This window comes from Ischnura elegans, chromosome 7, assembly GCF_921293095.1.
Source record: "Ischnura elegans chromosome 7, ioIscEleg1.1, whole genome shotgun sequence".
Lineage (NCBI taxonomy): Eukaryota > Metazoa > Arthropoda > Insecta > Odonata > Coenagrionidae > Ischnura > Ischnura elegans.
In genome coordinates this window covers 71,800,808-71,821,663 of record NC_060252.1, presented here as the reverse complement: position 1 = coordinate 71,821,663, position 20,856 = coordinate 71,800,808, and positions in this window count along the sequence as shown.

The following is a 20,856-nucleotide window of genomic DNA, read 5'->3' as shown; positions in this document are numbered from 1 at the left end:
TAATCCTTACGATATTATTTCTTATCTACTCTCGCTGCAAGACTAAAATCTCTTGTACTCACTTTCTATTGGTTTTCGTTTTTGTCGGAGGATACTTTTGAAATAACGTTCCATAGCAGCTACTGATCAGCCGTAAAGAAGAAGTACATGAGCAGGCAAATTAGAACTTACGGCATTTTTAGTGTTAATTTAATCAATGTTAGCAATACAGAAACTTTTTATGGCAATGGTTGATGTAACCACCCCTATAAAAATGTTAATTGTGCCGTTTGACGAGATTTTCTTTTAGTCTACCGATATCCAATATACATCTACATCTACATCTACATAATACCCCGCAAGCCGCCTAAAAGGCGTGTGGCAGGGGGTGTTAGGACACCAGCCGTTTACAGCAAAAAATAAAATAAAATAAAGTGCTCAAACGAAGTTGGGACTAGCGTTTATTAAAGTCCTTTATGGTTCGGGGGAAAAACGATTTCGCGTATCTATCCGTTCGGCAAAACATCTCTCTTAATTTATCACTTCTATCGGACCTGGAAATATAGTGTGGCTCTAATATTATGTTCTCTGTGTCGCTCTTAAAGATATCCATTCTCAATTGTTCAAGCAATCTAAGCCTAGCGCGCAGCCTCCGAGTCTCCAACGGCTCCCAGCCTAATTCGCTTAACATCTGGGTAACACTGTCTGTACGCCCGTAGCAGTTTTTGACGAAACGCGCAGCCTTCCTTTGAATTTTATTCAGTTCGCGGATTAAGTCTTTCTGCACCGGATCCCATATGCTCGCTGCATATTCAAGGTGCGGTCGGACGAGAGCGAAATAGCACCTTTCCTTTACTTTCTCATCCGAAAATCTTCCCACAATACGTTTGACGAAACCTAATTTCTTCAGTGCTGTGCCGCAAATATTCTTTATATGTGTTCCCCACGTGAGGTTCGAGGTTATCGTAACTCCCAGGTACTTCACTTCGTCTGTTGCCTTTACATTAATGCCATCCACTGCATAAACATGGTTAGAGTTGGACGAATTCCGCAAGAAATGTACCGCCATGCATTTGCTCAGATTGAGTTTGAGTCCCCACTCTTGGCTCCACAAATGAACGTTGTTTAAGTCAGATGATAGAATTTCATAGTTAGAGTGATCACTAATTTCGCGATAGATGACAGCGTCGTCAGCAAATAAACGTATTTTACTTCTAATGCGGGAGCAGAGATCATTAATGTATATAATGAACAACAGGGGGCCGATTACGCTTCCTTGTGGAACACCTGATGTAACGTTTACAACATCGGAGCTAAGTCCGTCAAGAACAACTTTTTGTTTACGATCTCTGAGAAAGTCGCGTATCCAGTTTAAAACTGTCTCGTTTAATCCGCATGACTGTAATTTGTATAAAAGTTTGTTGTGAGGTACAGTGTCGAAAGCTTTCTTAAAATCTAGAAATAGTGCGTCAACTTGTCTTTTCGATTCACCAGATTTTATAACGTCGTGAAGAAAGAGCGCGAGCTGTGTTTCGCATGATCTACCTTTTCGGAATCCGTGCTGACAGTCATGGAGGAAGTTACGTCTGTCCAAGAAAGTCATGATATTGCTAACGACGATATGCTCAAGTATCTTGCCTATAATCGATGTTAATGAAATCGGACGGTAGTTGCCTGGGTCATGTCTGTTTCCCTTTTTGAATATGGGTGTAACGCTTGCAGTTTTCCAGTCGGGCGGTAACTTCCCTTCGGAGAGTGACTTCTTGAATATGATCTCTAAATAAGGTGCGATCTGCGGAGCTAACTCTTTGAGGACACGCGCGGGTATTCCTTCCGGACCCGGAGATTTACTATTCTTAATCGATTGTAGTTGTTTAGTTATCCCATCACGTTTTATAGATATTTCTTCCATCAAATCATCAGTATATGGGATGTCTAAATTGAATTGAGTATCGTCAGTAGTGTATACACTTTCGAAGTGGGCATTTAAAGTGTTAGCTTTGTCAATATTTTCGGTGACAAGTTTACCATCTTTATCAAATAACGAATCTACGGTTGAATGTTTTCCCTGAAGCTCTCTCGCGTACGACCAAAAGGATTTCGGATTTTCTTCGAGTAATTCACCGAGTACTTTTTTCTTAAACTTTCGCATTGCCGTTCGCATTGATTTCTTGGTCATTGAGCGTTGTGCAGCGTAACTTTCTTTAGCTTCAAGTTCCTTCGATTTATTACGTGACGTGATGGATTTTCTGTACAAGTGGTAAAGTTTTCTCTGTTTCCTAAGTTCCCTTCTGACATCGTTATTGTACCAGCGAGGTTCTTTATTATCACATTTCAGTTTTTGCGGAATATGTTCGTTGATTCCTTGGCGCAGAATTTCTAGGAAGTGTTTCCATGTCGCATCTGCGTTTTGGTCCTTTGATGTAACTACGAATTTTTTGTAGTAGTCATTAAGCATCTCGCCAAATTTAGTGAAGTTGCATTTATCAAATAAGTAAATTTTGCGTTTAGGTTTTACGGCTGCCACTACGTCAATTTTTAACGTTGCAAAGATTACTCTGTGATCGCTTATACCGTCAATAATATCGAGTTGTTTTATCAACTTAGGATGGCTTACTGCTAAAAGGTCTAATATCTTATTTCCTCTCGTAGGTTTGTCAACTACTTGGGCTAGAGAGTGATTTGCAAGAACGTTGAGTAATACCTCGCTGATTTCTCTATTCCTTGAATTCGTTTTTACGGTGTAAGTATCCCAGTTTATGGATGGAAGATTAAAATCACCCCCGATTACTATTACACTATTACTGTCTCTCTGAGTAAATGCAGATATTTGATTTTCTAGAAGGTACATAATATCGACTTCGGAGTTCGGCGGTCTATAAAAAGAGCAAACATGAATACTCCTTTTGTTTCGTTGTTTAATTGTACACCACACGCTTTCTATTTCGTTGTCAATTATTTCGTGGGCGGCGCTGTGCAAATGTGATTTAACTGCTATAAAAACTCCGCCACCTGTTCTATTGCGTCGATCGCATCTGTAAATTTTATATTCTGGAGGAAAAACTTCGCTGTAGCTTATATCTTCCGTAAGCCAGCTCTCTGTCCCCATGACCACGTCTGCGTCCTGAAAAATATGCTCGATTCCGGCGCGCTTGTTTTTTACGCTACGGCAATTAACTACAACTAGGTTAATGTCATATTTTGTAGTTAGAGTTTCGGCTGGTTCTTTTCCAAGCTTTTGTGTACTCAGCGGGTGAATTTTATTGGCAGTACACATAATATTTGACATGTTTTCATTCTCTGGAGCACGCGTTTTGGGAATAAATACGCTATTGTCCGGCGTTACCGCTCTTAAGTTTACTTCCTCGTATCTTTCGCATTGCGGATTTCCTCGGAGGCTACGTTTAATTAAATCATTGATAATCCCGCTAGATGACCTACCCTCTAGTCTAAAAAATACCTACAGTGCTCAAAAATCCTACGAGCCACCCGTTCCGACGCCTCTTTGGAGTAATGCACCCCAGACGAATTGAGGGGAGCCCGGCACGATCTAATCACCGGCCGAAGATCCACGAACTCTGCTCCAATGCTCACACAGAGTTCCCACAGCCTCTTGTTGATCCAGGAAATCCTGTCCCAAACTCGAGGGCCGCAGTCCGTCCGTGGAACAATGCTGCAGATGGACAGTCGCATATCGACACCAGTGCCCCTCCGAACGCGTTCCACTTCCGAGCTTAGATCCCTGAAGGAATTTAAAATCTCATCAGCTCTGCGTTCGGAGGCATCATTAGTGCCAACATGGGCCACCACCCGCAGTCTAGAACAGCCCGTGTCCTTCACCGCTGATTTTACCGCCGCCGTAGTATGGGGTACAAGGCCTCCCGGTATGCACCACGAGGTGACCCGTTGGTCCGCTCCGTCTCTCCTTGCCCTCTTCTCCAACTGGGGGAAAATCCGCCGGACGTTGGAACTCCCCAACAATACGATCCCCGCCCTCCCTCCCCGGCTGCCTCTCGAAGCTGCATCCCTCGCGACAGGGGGTTGCTTCACGACCTCGCCAACTAGCTCCCCGGAATTGTCCTCCGACAAGACCGCGAAGCTATTGTGAACGGGGATGGGGTTAGCCTCCGCTTCCCCCACTCCCCGACTTGGCCGTGCCACCGCCCCCCGCCCTTGGGGTACAACCACCCACTCGGGCCTCAGGTTATGAGTAATCCCCCGACCCGAAGACTGCACCGTCCCCTCCAAGGTTTCCGTGCAGGCTACCGCCCCCGAGCTTGCTCGAGACACCACCTTGGTATTGCACAGAGCCGTAGAGGAAACGCTACGATCCCCGGATCGTGGGATTTCCCCAAAACCCGTTACCCGGGCGCGTATTTCTGCCACCAATTTCTCGAGTTCGGTGACGCGTGCCTCAAGGAGGTCGCTCTTCGCCTTGCTCTTGGCCTTGGTGACGGAAGATCGGCCAGCCATACTACTCTAGGGGCTTTATCGACTTTATAAAAAACGCTTAGAAGTCACACAAACCGATAATAATGATAAAAATATTGCGTAAGATGAAGCTAGTTTTTCTTTTTTTAACGAGATAAGAATGTAACGTGAATAAAATCAATCCCATATTACTAGGATGATATATATTTTTAGTTTTAAGAATTGTATGAGGGTGTTGGAATATGAAATCAAAAACTATAATATACACGCATGTACAATTAATAAAATTATTTAGAAGATCTTAAGTTCTTCAAATCCATGTTTAAATTCGTATCCTCCAATTTGTAATTATTGTACTCATGGAATGATTCTTCGCTATCATAGGCACACAATATACTGTCGTCGTCCAACGAGCCACTATAAATACGCAGTCAGCTACACCAACTCTCAGGGTTTTAACATGAATCCCTCTTTGAAATTCTCTTGAAACGTCATTTTGTAATTGACCTTTAGAACTGTCGAATAACGTGAACATGCCATTCGTATTGTTTATCGTTAATTGATATTGTATACAATGCATTTAATAATCACTGCTTTAGAAGTGCAAATTCCCTTAGCTAGTCAACTCCTTTGCGCTAACTTAAATGAAATATAGAATAAATTAACTTATCATTGATGAATTGGGATGTAAATTTTCAATAATATTGGTACAAGGAAGACCTTTCCACACATACGAAGTGACCGGCATAAATTCAGGTCGTAATGAAACACAAAAATGTTTGGCATAGGGTTTAGTATAAATTTATATATTTGCACACATTTTCCATCGACATTTATGACCTCAATAACGTTTTCAAATGAAAAGCTCATCCCGGTAAACCTCTTACATTCAAACGCAGTAACATCCTGTGTACAAATTAAATTGTTTCATTATTGCTATATTGATTTATTCCTCGTCGACTGTCTCAACTACTTTCAAACGGCTTACGATATTTATTTACCTTTTTTCTACTCGTAGGTAAAAATGATTTTCGTATATTCAATTTAAGTAACTTGTACCTCAGTATTTTGATTATCATGCACATTTGTAAAAAGAGGAAAATTTAGCCATTCGTAGCCATTTAAAATTTGAACCTTCATTCACTACCTCACAGAGACTATTTTTCGATCATTACTTTGCTTCATACACATACGAACATACATGCATCGATTTTAGTAAATCAACCATTATAATGCAACCTTTACATTTTTACAGGATGAAATGAATTACATCAATCATTAAAATACATTGAGAGCAAATTATAATTATTAAGGTGAACTGTTTTGGGAACAGAAGAGTTTTTTTTCGTATTCAATAGTGATTTGACCAGAATAAAAGAGCCGCACGTAGGGGTAGTTCTTTCGTGATAATTGTCCTCCGGTCAGAGGGTTTATACATAACAGCTAGGTTACTTATCATTTCAAAAATAAATGGATATTAAATGATTTGGAATCAATTTACATTAAAGTTTCGATGTTTTCTTCGATCAAATCTCAATTTTATCACACGTTGATTTAATATATGGGTAAACTCTTTTCATCAGTACTTTACAACCCACACAAATGTGAAATAAGGAAAAGTTCACATTTGATCCACATGCTTAGCATTAATCAATTAATTATCAATATTAATTTCATGTTGATTTCATGCATGTTACAGATGAGAATTATTTAAATCATGTAATTATTTTTATTATTATTAATAATGCATACACTACATATAAGAATCAATCAATTTCATAGAAATCAAATTAGTCTAAATATAATCGATGCCGCAAAGCTGGAAAAACTTCTCCTGTATCAAACAGCGTTTCGATCCTAATGAAAGAGCTGAAGGCTGGAGTAAATCCATTATGAACATTGAACTCCAAGTAGAAGGTTATTAAAAGTAAAAGAGCCGTAATATATTTTTAAATAATTATATGTTAATAACATCAATTCCGCGTTAACTGGATGTTTTCTTCAATGAAATTATCGATTGAAATCTCATTTTAGTATCGGGAGGAGTCTGCTAAGTCTGATGTTTTTGTTGCGTCTCCCATAACTTTTTACTCCTTTTTTTAAATCTCATGGAGACTTGTTTATAGAAAAAATAGCAAATCACTTTATTATAGTAATATTTAGCTTCATTTACAACTAATATTCAGTCTCACTTCCCTAGAGAGTCTGTAAAAAAATATCGACGCCTAATGGCCTCCATCTATCATTCAGAGGAAAGCAGACTGCTGCGCACAATAAATTTAAATTGCGTTGCCTAGCTCCTTAGCTGCCAAAACGTATTATACTCAATGTATACTCATTCATTACGCGATGTTTCTTTCCATGATTCACGGTGAGAACTAACAAATCACAAAATAAAAGCGCATGAGACAGATGGTGCTCAGATGCTACGGATAACTTAGCTTCCACGCTAATTCCTAATCGACCAAATCCCGTGCTAATATTCGCGCTATTTTTTCTGTGAACTCCGATATTAACCTTTTGTTAAAGGCAATTCGGCTAAGTGCCTTCTACTGCTGAAGGCATAAATTTATTACTTATTTTCCTATTTACCAGCCTTCAACTGTGATATAACTCTCGCTATGTTGTCCAGTATTTAAAAATTAGTTTTATTAATTTTTTTGGTAACCAAGATTTAGATGAAATAAGGACTGGCTTTATGAAATCTTTTCAGCATTAACTTGGTATAAATGCAATAAAATATAATCACCAATAGTAAATTCTACTTTTTGATGTATAAATCCACAACCGACCATGTTTTTTTCAGTAGGTATGCATCATATTCTTTGAAAATGGAATTTTATTTTATTTAAGGATTGGTTCTTACATTGTTGGATTTCGGAGAAGAAAGAAAGGTGCTACTGTCATTTACACCCCTGATATCCCCTTTCTTCCTCCGCCACCCAACGACCGCCCGGTCCTAAATGCTTTAAGTGTCGACCGAATGGTAATTACTCCGAACTTAACCATTCATTTCTGTCAGCCAGCGTTCTAATCTGGCGCGGCCGGACGAGGGCGTAACCTTTGATAACCTACACACAACCTTGAACTATGCTATAATGTTCGCTATTCTGTCCAAGTATTTTAAATATTTTTTTATTAATTTGCTTGGTTGGGAAGATTTAGATGAAATAAGGATAGGTTGTTTGAAATCGCTTCATATTTGACGTGATTGAGATGCGATACATTTTCATCATAAAATATAAACACAAAAATTAATTTCCTCACTTCAATATATAACTCTGTAACCGGCCATGCTTTCGACACTCTACGTCATTTTCCTTGAAAATGGAATATATTTTTATTAGTTTTTATATTATATCAAGGATTTATTGTCGTGTTGTTGGATTTGGGAGAAGATAGAAAGGAGATACTGTCATCACACACCTGATATCCTTACTCTTCCTCCGCCACCCTACAAACGCCTGATCCTAAATGTGTTAATTGTCAACCGAATTGTAATTTCTCGGTACTTAACATTTCATTTCTTCCAGCCAGCGTTCTGATTCGGTGCGGCCGGATGAGAGCGTAATCTTCAATATAACCTATAGGTATGTAACCTTTAAGTTTGTTATAATTTTTGCAATTCTGTCCAAGTACTTTAAATTATTTTCATTAATTTGTTTTTCTGCGAAGATTTTGATGAAATAAAAATTGGGTCTTTGAAATCACTTTAAGCTTCACGCGGTGAAAATGTAATAAAATCACATTTTGATATATCCATAATTCAATATAAATAACAGCGGTAATTTCCAAAATTTTAACCCATTTCCCCTCAGAAAACATTGTGCGTCCGCTTGTGAATATAAATTGATTCATTACTACTGTTGTCGTCTTCAGTAATCCAGTGAAATATATTGGTGATAAATCAGCTTTTTTATTCAGAATGACCCGTAGCCATATAGCTAGACAGGGTGGTAACGAGGTCACAGCCTAATGCCGTCAATTTCAACTGGTGACCTTGAAAGGATGTATGAATCTTCGGGGCAAGTATATTTTTGGATGAAGTAAAGTTAATGAAATCTGTACAATGCCATTTCCTATGTACCTTTATGATACTGACATACATTTTACAGAGAGTAAGCGTACAAATATATTTTCCATCTCGCACCAGTCTCTTTCCATAAGTGGGCTTATTTCAATCACCTTCAAAATTAAGCTAATAAAAGGATTAAGTTATTGCAAGCTCCAACAACATAATTGTGAAAATTTGACAGCAGAAGGAAGTGCGGGTTTTCTTCAAGAGATCAATTTGCTCAGAATGATAGCATGTAGCCGTATGACTACTGCGGACGGAAATCAGGGATGCCGACTTACAAAAAATATTGGGGAGGCCCAAACCGGGGATCTTGCCCCGGAAAATTTTAAAGTAGTGAGTTTTAAGTTTTTTAATCATTTTAGAAGAGTCATATTAGAACCCTGATAACTTGAATCTCGATATCTGGACACTCCGGGAAAAATCGACAAGCCTGACACAATTTTTCCTCACACCCCTCGGTGGCCTCGGTGGCGGCGGGGTTACGTCCTTGTCTGGCAAACAAGAGGCCGCGGGTTCGAGTCCCTCCCAGGTAGTTTTCCCCTGTCCAGGGAATGATTGTTCGTTTACGTTTAGTTGTTAAATTTGTTAAACACCCCGATGTAAAATAGCCAATATGAGCTATATTCGGTGGTTTGAGAATAAAATAAAATAAATAAAGAAATAAAAACACCCATAATGAATTTTTGAGAGGGCTCGGGCCCGCTTAGGCCCCATGGAGTCGGCGCCACTGGCGGAAATGACTTAATATATAACTCGACTATATATAAGTCGACATTACCGACTACGGTTTCCACACTCCTTGGCAATGGAATATATTTTAATTATTTTGTCAGGACTGGTAGTCACATTGTTGGATTTAGGAGAGGAAAGAAGGGAGATACTATCAGAAAGGAGGTACCGCCATCGCACCCCTAATATCCTCCCTCCTCTTCCACCACACTACGGACGCCCGGTCCTAAATGTGTTAAGTGTCGACCGAATGGTAATTTCTCCGCACTTAACCATTCATTTCTGCCAGCCAGCGTTCTAATCTGGTGCGGCCGGACGAGAGCGTGGCCGAATCGGCGCGAGGGTGGGCGTTGTAATGAGTGAACACAGCCAGAGCGACGTGTTTGGAGGACTCGCCGCTTGAGATCCGACCAAGGGATGAAAGCCTCTCTCTCTCTCTCCCCCCTCTAAGCCGACGAGGCCTTTTAGCGGGTAGGGATCATCATCTTCTCCCGGCAACCAAACTCGGTCCTCACCCGTCGATGATCCCCACTCTTAACGGGGGTGTCGTGTATGTGTGGTGTGTGGGCGACAAGAGAGGCGTATTATGCTGCATTAGCACCTCGCGCGAATTAAAGAGGGGGGAACGGGAGGTGACGGCGTATTGTGGGGGTGGGAAGAGGCGCTCTTGCTAAGTAGGCCACCTCTCGTTCGCTCGCTCTATCCCCTATATACTCTCCCCCTTTGGCCGCAAACACACGCCCACAAACACGTTCGAGCCCTTCCCCATTTGCATCGGCGACGACGCGACGGGACGCCTTATTCCCGGACCCGTATTCGACGCCTGAGGTCGAGGGAATGAATCCGCCACGTTCCCCAGAGGGGGAAGGATAGGTGTTCTCGGGATACCCTTTCATGTGATGGCTGCGTACCTCTACCACGGTAATAACTACAAAGCATATTCGTGAATTCTTCTCGGGTTCTCAGCCATGTTAATTCTGTCGTATCAGCCGACGTTTCGAGAAGCGACTTGTCTCACATCTTCAAGGCCGTGTTACACTTTGAAAGTCCAATTTCACACTGACTTTCAAAGAGTAACACGGTCTTGAAGATGGGATACAAGTCGTCTGTCGAAACGTCGGCTTATACGACAGAATTAACCTGGCTGAGAACCCGAGAAGAATTCATCAATAGTATTCACCAGGAGAAATTAAAATCTTTCACATATCATATTGTTCCTTCCACTTTCGGTTTTAAGAACAAATTTTCCTATTCTATTAGGATTAGCCAAGTATCTACATCAATATTCGCTCTGTCTAAAACCAAGCTTTTGCTAGAGATCGAGAGAGTAACTCCACATGCTTACCTTGTCCCCTGCGGGGAAGGATAAATCTTCTGTGTAAACCCTTTTAAATAATGGCTGCGTTTGTACATCACGGTAATAGCCTACATGTCATAGCGTTCCTCTCTCCGTCGGTAAGTTTTGTTACCCACCAAAACAATTTTCTATTCCATTCGTCTTACCTGAATATTTTAATGAATATTCACTGAGTATAAAAGCAATATTAGAAGCCGAAGGTTAAGAGATTAAACCCACTCCTGCCCAATTCCTTCCGGGTAACGGTAGGTCTACTGCAAAAACCCAATTAAATAATGGCATCCTGAGTACGTCACGGTGATACTCCACGCGTCAAATGTTCCACCCCTCTCGGTAAGTACTGATACCGATCAGAACAACTTTTCCAATGCCATTATAATAAGCCAAATATCTAAATCAATATTTTACCCTGAGGGGAGAGGTAGGTCTACCGTGGAACCCGTTTTAAATTATGACTGTGTGTGTATGTCACTGTAATAGCCCACATTCCATATTGTTCCGCCTTGTCCCAGTAATTTTTCCAACTGACCAGAACAATTTTTCGTATGCGATTATGATTAACCTAATATCTACATAAATATTCGCTATATCAAAAAACCAGTATTAGAGGCCTGTGGTTTACCGTATTAAATAATGGCTGCGTGCGTACATCATGGTTATATCGGAGATGCCATTCTCCCGTTGTTTTTTTCTACCAGCCAGAAAAATTCATCCTATCCTATTCGCTCAACCCACTGAGACTTAATTCGAGAGTGTAAACCCACATACCCACACTCTCCCCTATGCAGAAGGATAGGTCAGCTGAGGAAACCCTTTTAAATAATGGCTACGTGTGTATATGGTTATATCCGGGATGCCATACTATCTCGTAAGCCTTTTTTTTACCAACCAGAACAATTTCTCCTATCTTATTCACTCAATCCACTGAAGCCTGAGGTCAAGATAGTGACCCTACACACCTATCCTTTCCCCTGCGGGGAAGGTTACGTCTACTGTAACCCTTTTAAATAATGGCTAAGAGGTTAAAGAGCTCTCCTACGACTAAACCACAGGTGTGTAAATTTCACACAATCAGGGCAGGAGAGGCAATTCCTTTCCCTGGGTAACGGATTTAATCCTACTCAAAGACTTTTATTTGGGGGTATTTTAGGGCTTACCCCAGGATCAGAACCCTCCGATCCAGCGCTCCACCCACTAGGTGACTACGCTACCGTTCTTCCCCTATCCCATTAGGATTAGCGAAATACCTAGATCAATATGCTACCCAGATTCCTGAAATCAAGAACCAGGATAAAGTAGATTACGCTGAGACCCGGAAATTCAAAAGTCCGAGCTTCGATGTCCGGTCCAAGGAAATTTTCCATTAGGCCACTAATGTGAGTTTTATCAGCATTTAAATATTCCAAATCTAAAAAAATATGTTTTTGGCTGTATAGATATGGAAATACTAGCTGATAGAGGAATGAAGTCGCCAAGTGACACAAATCGGTGTTAGGATTGCTGACCATTGAATTGAATGATGACGTAGGAAAATATTTCTTCCGCAGAATCTATCAATGGATTTTTAATGGATTTTCCCTGCGGTTTGTCTCACCTCAGAGATGCGCTTACTGTGTTCCAGGATGGGAGAAGTTTCCAGGGGAATTTTTTGTCATGGCAATTAATGTGAACTTCACCGTCGTTCACGCGGAAGGTTTAAAATCCACATATACCGCCAACCTCGGCTTTAGCGATGGAGAGGGATTCAACTTTGGGCAATGGCTTCTTGGAAGACCATATCCTATAGCGTTTTCATCCTTAATGGACCGCAAGGGTCTATAATCTAGCACCATTGAACCTCTACTGAATTCCCAATGAACCCATTTCCGCCCACCGTACCCATATTGTTAGCCATATGATCCTACCATTCTGAGCGTAAGAGGCTCTAGAAGTAAACGCGCACTCCTTTTTTCTGTCGAACAGTCACAAAAGTTTTTTTGAACCTTGCAACTAGTTAATCCACTTATTATAATATTTTTTAAGCCGGTCGAATTAAGCCCAATAACTCCATGGGGAGCGGACACCCCCGAAACATAAAAATGCAATTTATTTCTTTCATAAAAGAAAACAAAATATGAAAAATCATGAATTTACAGAAGATTTCTTTGACAAATGAAGTATTTTTTCGATTATGAAAAGTTTTAAAATTAGTTTAAAACCCTCCAATTGGTACCTGTTTTTTTTTATTTCGGCCCCCCCTGATTTTGGACCCCCTGAACGAAATTCCTGGCTACGCCACTACCAAAGACTGAAAGAGATGGGTGCGAAATGGAAATTCAGTATGGACGCCTACTGTGAGTAAATTACATGCAAGTATCATAAAGGTGTACAGAAAATGGGATTTTATACATCATTTCAACTTTATTTCGTATAAAAGCATGCTACCCTTGATGATTAATCCTTTCTATCACGGCCACTGGTAGAATTTGAACAACATTAGATTCTGACCTCGTTACCACCCAGTGTAGCTTTTTGGCTAGGGGTTATTATGAAGAAACAAATTGATGTATCACCAAAATACTTCACTGGAATACTGAAGGCAACCACCAATGAGGACCCAAGGGGGGTCCGTAGAAGGTTACAATCACCGGGGCCCGGACGCAGTACTACAACTGATACGCCCAAGCTCCCGGGGAGGGGAGTGGAGGGAAAGGAAAAAAGGATTGAGGCGCCGCCGCGATAAGGATCCTGACGACGCCTCTAGGGTAGGGATAGAAGTGGTAGGGTAGGATAGGGAATACCTTCGCTGCTATGACAGCAACCAGGGCCCACTACTAGCGAAACCATAATTTGTTTTGAAGGCGACCATAGGGGCAACGTAAATTATTTTTTACAATCTCAAATGTTTTCTTTTTTAATACTTTAATTTTTTTACAATCGCGGGAAGAAATTTCTCTGAGCAGAAATAGGTTAAAGAACCTGGATATGTTAGCGGTCTGCGCAGAGTCCCGGAAAGCCAAAGGTCCATAGTTCGATTTCCGGTCTAGGAGAATTTTTCTGATGGCAATTATTGTAAACTTCACAGCCATTTACGCGGCGGGCTGGAAATAAACCATCTCTCAGCCATTAACTGAGCAACCGTCAGACCAGGATGGCCAAAGCTTTACGCGTTCCTGCTTCTGGACCCGTATTCACCTGGTATAAAGGGAGTTGAACCACTCCCCTTCCTTTAGGGAATGGACACAAACCCTTTCCAACTCCTTTTACATAATATATGTAACGTTGCGTGTAAACCTATTCGGCCGCGTACATACAACCCGCAGAGTAACCGCCCGGATCCCAGAATCGCCCGTACGGGAGGAAAAACAGCGGTGAACGGCGTCAGCAGTTGATCCCAACGCCGAGCGGTCGCCCGGGAGAAAAAGAGTTATGGAGGTCCAGCCACGGAGAGCGGTGGTGCCGACATGGGGGTTAAAAGTGGAGGTGGTAGATTTTGGATGAGCCGCACGGCACCCGATGAAAGGTGCCTTCAGAAAAGCAGGAGGAAATGAATAGGTGCGTCCCATTTTATATTTTTGCACAGTACAACTTTTAATTAAATTTGTGACTAACATAACGAAGCAGGCTATGTGGCATGTTTAGAATAATGAGTAGGGAAAAAGCAGGGAAAGAATTTGGGAAGGACATATCAAAACCCAGCTTTGTTGGAAAAAATTATCACCAGTTCAAGATAAAGTGCCGATCACGAAGGACAAATACGAAGCAGTTCTCCTTCTTGAATAGGACCATAAGGGACTGGAACGACCTACCAGCAAAACTATTTGAGTCCTTCCCGAAAAACTTTTCATAGTTTTAAAAAGCTTTTGAAGAAGTAGGGACCAAGGGCTTTTATGATGTTTTCTATTGTTTTTTCAATGTTTTCTATTGTTTTCTTTCATCTTATGTGCATGTTACCACCAGGCCAATGGGCTACTTGTAACAATTTTAATAATAATAATATGGTGTGTTCCACCACGTAAATTTTGGCTGAGTATAAACATGTATTTTATCATGCGGAAGTCGAATCTACCATATGCCTAAGAAAGGGCTGACTACAAACTAACCTGCAAGAAAATTTAATTGAGTATACACATGAGCAGAGATCTCTGCAATTTTTGCTTTGAAAATTGCAAATTATAGCGAATGAAATCTAACTGCTAACTATATCGCCGTGGACTTGAAAAATGATGGTGTATGTGATTTTCGAATACTACGCCTTGCTGCGATTAGGAAATGTCGTTTTCCTTTCAAATGCATAAGGTTATGTTTAACCTAGATATGCGTAATTAATGGAAAAGGAATAGATTGTCGCTTAACGATTTCAATATGAATATGAAAATGAATTCAAAATAAAGATAAAATTCGAGGAATCAAGCGATATGGAGTGGAATTGATTCATAATGAAAGACGATTTGCAATTTTCCACAAAAATAAATTTGATCCGACCCGAGTTTCGATGTTACTACATCATTTTCAAGGTACAAATGGTGGTAAGTGCGCCACCATCATTTGTACCTTGAAAATGATGTAGTAACATCGAAACTCGGGTCGGATTAAATTTATTTCTGTGGAAAATTGCAAATCATCTTTCATTTTCAAAATAAAGACATTTTCACAGAATATTGAATGGATACGATTAAACCGGAGATTTTATTTTACTTCATTCCCATACCACCGAAAACAGCTTAAATTGCCCGTTTACATCGGGGTGAATTAAACATTTCAACAATTTCATGTGCACGAGCAGCCATGCACCGAATTGGGGCAACCTACCCAGGCGGGACTCAAACCCGCGACCTCTTCCTAGACAGGCGAGGATTCAATCCCGCCGCCAACGTGGCCGGACAAGATATTGACTAAAATATCTCTCAATGTAAACCGCATGTATTCTTTCGCGAAATTGAAAAGTTAAATAAAGTAAACGTTAATCTTTGAGGTATCTCATGTATTTATTGTTTATATGCCCGATTCCGTGGAGTGCTTGAATTACATCAGTGATTCCCGCGTTCGTGATGTTGAAATTAATGCAAACGAGCGTGATGCGCCCGCTCCCAGCGGGCTTCCCCCGCTCTGGATGCAGGTCCACAGAGGGATAGGCGCGTTTCTAATTTTAAAATGTAGAAAAAAAGGCAGAGTCTTATGTACAAATTTAATTGGAATGTTCATGTTCAAATTGAGGTCAGAGGACCTCTTTAAACACAACATTGGAAGTAATTACACTATCCTCTGTTAAACGCACAAGATGACTCATACTCACGTATCAACAGGAGGCTTGAATGTGGAATCAGCCGCGTTTTGATAAAAGTTATTTAAAGAATATATTGTTGCAAATGAACAAATGTATCAGTTTGTGCACCGTTAACGTCAGGAATATTTACCGGTTTTTGTTTTTTTTTTGTTTTTTTTATTATTTAAAAACCAATTTTAGTAAACAATAGCAATTTTAAGAAGTAAAGTATGCCGTCGCATGTTCTCTGATAAATTCTGTGTATTTTGTGTATTCTTTGTCATTTGTAGAGTTTGGTTGCGTATAAGTTGAGAAAAAGGTATCTATACAGTAGAAATAATATAGAAGATTTATCATAAAATTATTTTTTACGCTCAAGCGACCAGTAAAAATATCAGAGAAAAAAATCTCAAAAATCAGGTTCAATATTTATAAACAAGAAAAAAATATGAGTTTCTCTTGCTTCTAAATATAATACTACGGAAGAGGCCAACGAATAGTTGGGATAATCAATGGTACCCGTAACATCGTAAGCTATGAGACTCTAACTCTTATTACTTATAGGATTAACTCGTAAAATCATTCTTCTCAAATTCTCTTTGATCAATTTTTAAAACGATGGATTGTAAATCTTTTTAAATTATCGAAAAAGTACTAACATATTCCTTCGAACTGTGTAATTTAGAGCTGACCTCATAGTTTCTGGATTACCTTCCTATCTCTACCTTTCTCTTTCTATCTCTGACGCAAGGGTATTTTAGATCTTAGCGATAAGCACGCATAAAATATAACAAGAACCCAAGTAATCCAACAAATTATTTAGCAAAAGCTGCGGAATAATGCCTTAATTACTCAACGTCATGGTGGACATCCGGCCTCGGTTCCACGTCCATTTGGCCAGCGATAAAATTAAACCTTAATCCCCCCGCAATGGCCTCGGCCGAGCCTTAGTCAGTCATTAGTCCCACGAATTCATGAAGGTCCTCGGCTAGAGCAGCGACTCATTCTAAGACCTAACATTAATACCACATGATATACTCACCAAGGAAATACTTTTCTACAGATGGCCATGTTTGAAAACAAGGGAATAAATATGTATTACACTGGAAATAAATATTTATTTTATAAAAAGTGTTAGGTTCATAATGGGCGTCTTGGCGGGCAGCTAGTTGATCGGTCTGTCACTTGGTGGCGTTAGAGTGTACAGCTGTATCGTGCCACTCTTTCATCCGGTAGCCAGCATACCCCGCAGTTGAAGTGTCAAGCTGTATCCATGATTATCCAATATATATTCTTACATCGGGCTTGAGTTATTATCTTTTAACATACAATCCCGTGTCCCAACAAAAAGGTATTATTCTCTTTTTGCTATTCAAAAGAATATATCAGTTCCAAAAAAATTTCACTGTCATTAGAGTTATTTATCACTAACAACTTACCAGCTAAATGTCAAGACTGTTGCTTAGAGTCACAAAGAGTCCTATTTTTCGGAGCATTTTAAGTAAGATGAAATACTTTGATTCTATGGAAGAATCTCTTTTCCTTCTATGCAACAGTGAAGCTAAAATCTTGTCGAGTATTTTATCATCCACTAACCTAGCTTCTTGGTTGAGAATATAAGGAATTGAATCAATGCTAGTGAAGAACATACAAATGAATTCAAGAATCCACAGAATATAGTTACTTATAAAATTTATGTTATTTTAATTTTAATCGATTAAAAATCATTTCATGGCCAATAGATTTTATAGGTTTTTCAAACACAACCAAAGGTGTCATAAAATACGCAAATAATCCTTCACCTCCTTTCGGTGTGCCTGTTTCTCTTGTAAACTCTCATGGCTATTGCAAACTATTTAAAAAATGCATATTGGATAGTCCAAACCACAGTTCGCAGTTTTAGCGAGGTAAAATAACCAATCCATGCTAAAACACTATTTGTATGTTTAACAGCTAAAAAATAGTATGAAATGGTCCAGGTTGCTGCGATTTAACATCCTGAAACGCTTTTTTCATGGGTAAAACATTCACACTCCCCAAAATAAATTCTTCGAGGTACAAGTGATCCAGGGAAAGAAGCTGGACCTCCAACCATGAATGAGTAAAATTCATACGTCAGTAGCTAAGTTTGGGGTGAGCTCTACCCTTACCTCTAGACGGAAATATTTTGGTATGATTGTGCGCTTAGATATGTCCCAAAAATGAAGAGACTCGAACGACGAAAGTGCCTATACAAAATTTATTCTAGAAAACAAGAGCCATAATATTTCTTTAAAGAAACAGGACATTAAGTAATACAAGGAAAAAGGAGAATATGAAATACTAGCCTCTGGGGAGAATAAAAGTTTCTCCAAAACACGACAACGATCTGTGGAATCTAAAAATACGCAAGCAATGCAGGAAGAGGGAACGAACTCGTGAGAATGCATTCGTGAAAGTTGCGCCCAACATTGTCTGAGCACTTTGATTAATGACATTTCAAATGCATGGCTCTTACTTTCCGAAATAAAAAAAGATAAGAACTGGAAACAGCATGAAAAAAAGTTGATGTATATTTATGAGAGGCCATTTGCGTGGCACCCAAATGCGAGAGATTTCATTCCTGGCTGAAAAAAATGAAATACCGGAAAGGATATTCCGAAGCACAGAGTTCACGGCGCTCAGTGGAAAGGCTTGCTAAAAATATAAAGCCGTGAGATACATGACATGCATCCGTTCAAAATATCCACTACATTCCATTGTAATGTAAATTAGCTTTTTTAAATTAAGCGTTGGCATAACCTATGATATAAAAAAATTACCCACCGTGCTACATTAGCACATTTAATTACATCCAGTAAATCTGCTTCATCTTTTGCATAGCTATCGTAAGAGTTTTCCCAACTTGTTAAATATGCACTGAAATTTCGAATACTTTATACCTACTCTGAAAATCAATTTTTCACAGACGACAAGATCAAGTTAATTCTAATACCCGCGGTACGTAGGTATTTTGAGCATGCGACTGACAGCTTACGTCATCTGCGCTAATATCAAGGATAGGGAGGAAAGGGTGGAGAAAATCTAGTGAGATCATTAGCTAACCCTTAAAGGAAGACGCCCTAGGCGACCACGGCTTATCGTCTCATTCGACAGACGGAGAGCTGACTATAAATCGTTCTCCGCAAAGCTCTCAAGCAGGCATGATGATAATGAAAATAATTTAATAACATATTTATTATTATTTGATACAAGGAAATAGTTACAAATAGTTTAGTTCAATAAATACGTTACTTAACGTAAACAAATGAAAGAAATACTTGTAATATAAAATAATATTACATTCGAATGACTAGAATAACTATAAGCCTCTTTGCTATGGAGAGAGACTGTACGCAAACTATAGAAAAATTCTCTTGGCAGTTAATGCACGAAAAACGCAGAAACGTTTTCTTATTGAAAATTTAAAACCAGCAAAAACAATGAAAGGCGTCATTCAAAGGAGTCATTGGTAAATGAAATACTGCGAATCTCTGTGCAAAAGAGTAAATGAGGAAAATGTCTTTAGCTTGACATTGAGGTTAACACGTAGAATAGCTGAGAAAACGGTGAAAAGCTCTTCCAGATTAAGATCAAAGGAATTCCTAATTCATGGAGAATGTGTTGTTCCAGCTTAACAAAATTTAAGGCCGCGGTAGAGGGCAAACTTCCTCTAAAGCAACTCGGAAGCGGTGAACCGAAATAGTCTTGACAAGTTAACCTTCACTCAATATTTCAACAAACAAAAAGCCAAATCTTCACTCCTTCCCGTTAAATGATAGGGGATTTTATTACCTGCGACAAGCAAAATTGTGATAGGATCTGAAACAAATTTCTGTCCATTTTACATCTTTAACAAATTTATGTACCCTCGTAATAAAACCTACAACCCAAGAGCTATAATTCTATCAAAAAAACGGACATGACATAGTGCAAGGAAAAAGGAGAATATCAAGTACTGGCCTTTGGGTAAAATAAATTTTTCCCCCTAAAGTTGACAACGATCTGTGTAAACTAAAAATGTGCAAGCAATGCAAGAAGAGGGAACAAACTCATGCGAATGCATTCGTGAACGTTGTGCCAAAATTATGATTTTAATGTATTTTCCAGTCAATCACGAAATGGTTCGTGGATATCTTTGATATAATATGAAGATAACCTTTAAAAAAAGAAATGAATAAATTCTTATAGAAAAGTCATTTGAACCGCTACCGGGATTTAAAAATTTATACATTTAAATTAATTCTGCATAAGGTAGAGGATTAAGATTTTCAATGACTGGTAGAAAATATACTTTCGTTTTCTATATTGCCGTTTGATGTCTCTCTACTCACGGTTTTTAATAGAATACTTTCTAACGTAACCATGTTAGAGTTAAGTGTAACATTTCTGATTGCTTATTCAGAAGTAATCTTGTATTATTCCTATTTTCACAATAATATTTTATCAAAAAAAACTTCGTGTTTATGTTTTGATGAGGTTAACATTACTTTCTTCTTTTTCTGATGACACCGATGCATATTCAACTATGAACCAGAGCGAAATGTAGGTGCTGAGGATTATGACACACAATTATGAACCTTTATTAAACACTTTACATCAGCCAAATTAGATTTGGCCTTCATTAACTAAAGAGATACAAATGAAATCTACCTTGCTGAAGCCTAATACTAACCTTAAACACGACTGCATGTTAAAATAATAAGGTATAACCAAAGTAAATGTTAATAATTAGTAAGAATAATAAGTAATTAGTATCGTCTCCAAAGCTCATTATAATAATAATTTAGGAAAATAATCTCAGGCTACAACAACAAATGGTGTAGCATAATAGGGTAGTTTCCTTCATCGAAGAAAACGAAAGGCATTGATTGCGATTCGTTACCCACCATTAGTGTATTCATAATACGCAAATTATTTGGTTTTAGAAATACCGGTTTAGACGAATGGCAAGGGCCAAATTTTATCCTCATTTGAAAAAGGCCAGATTGGCGCCCATGCGATGCCACTCCACGTGAC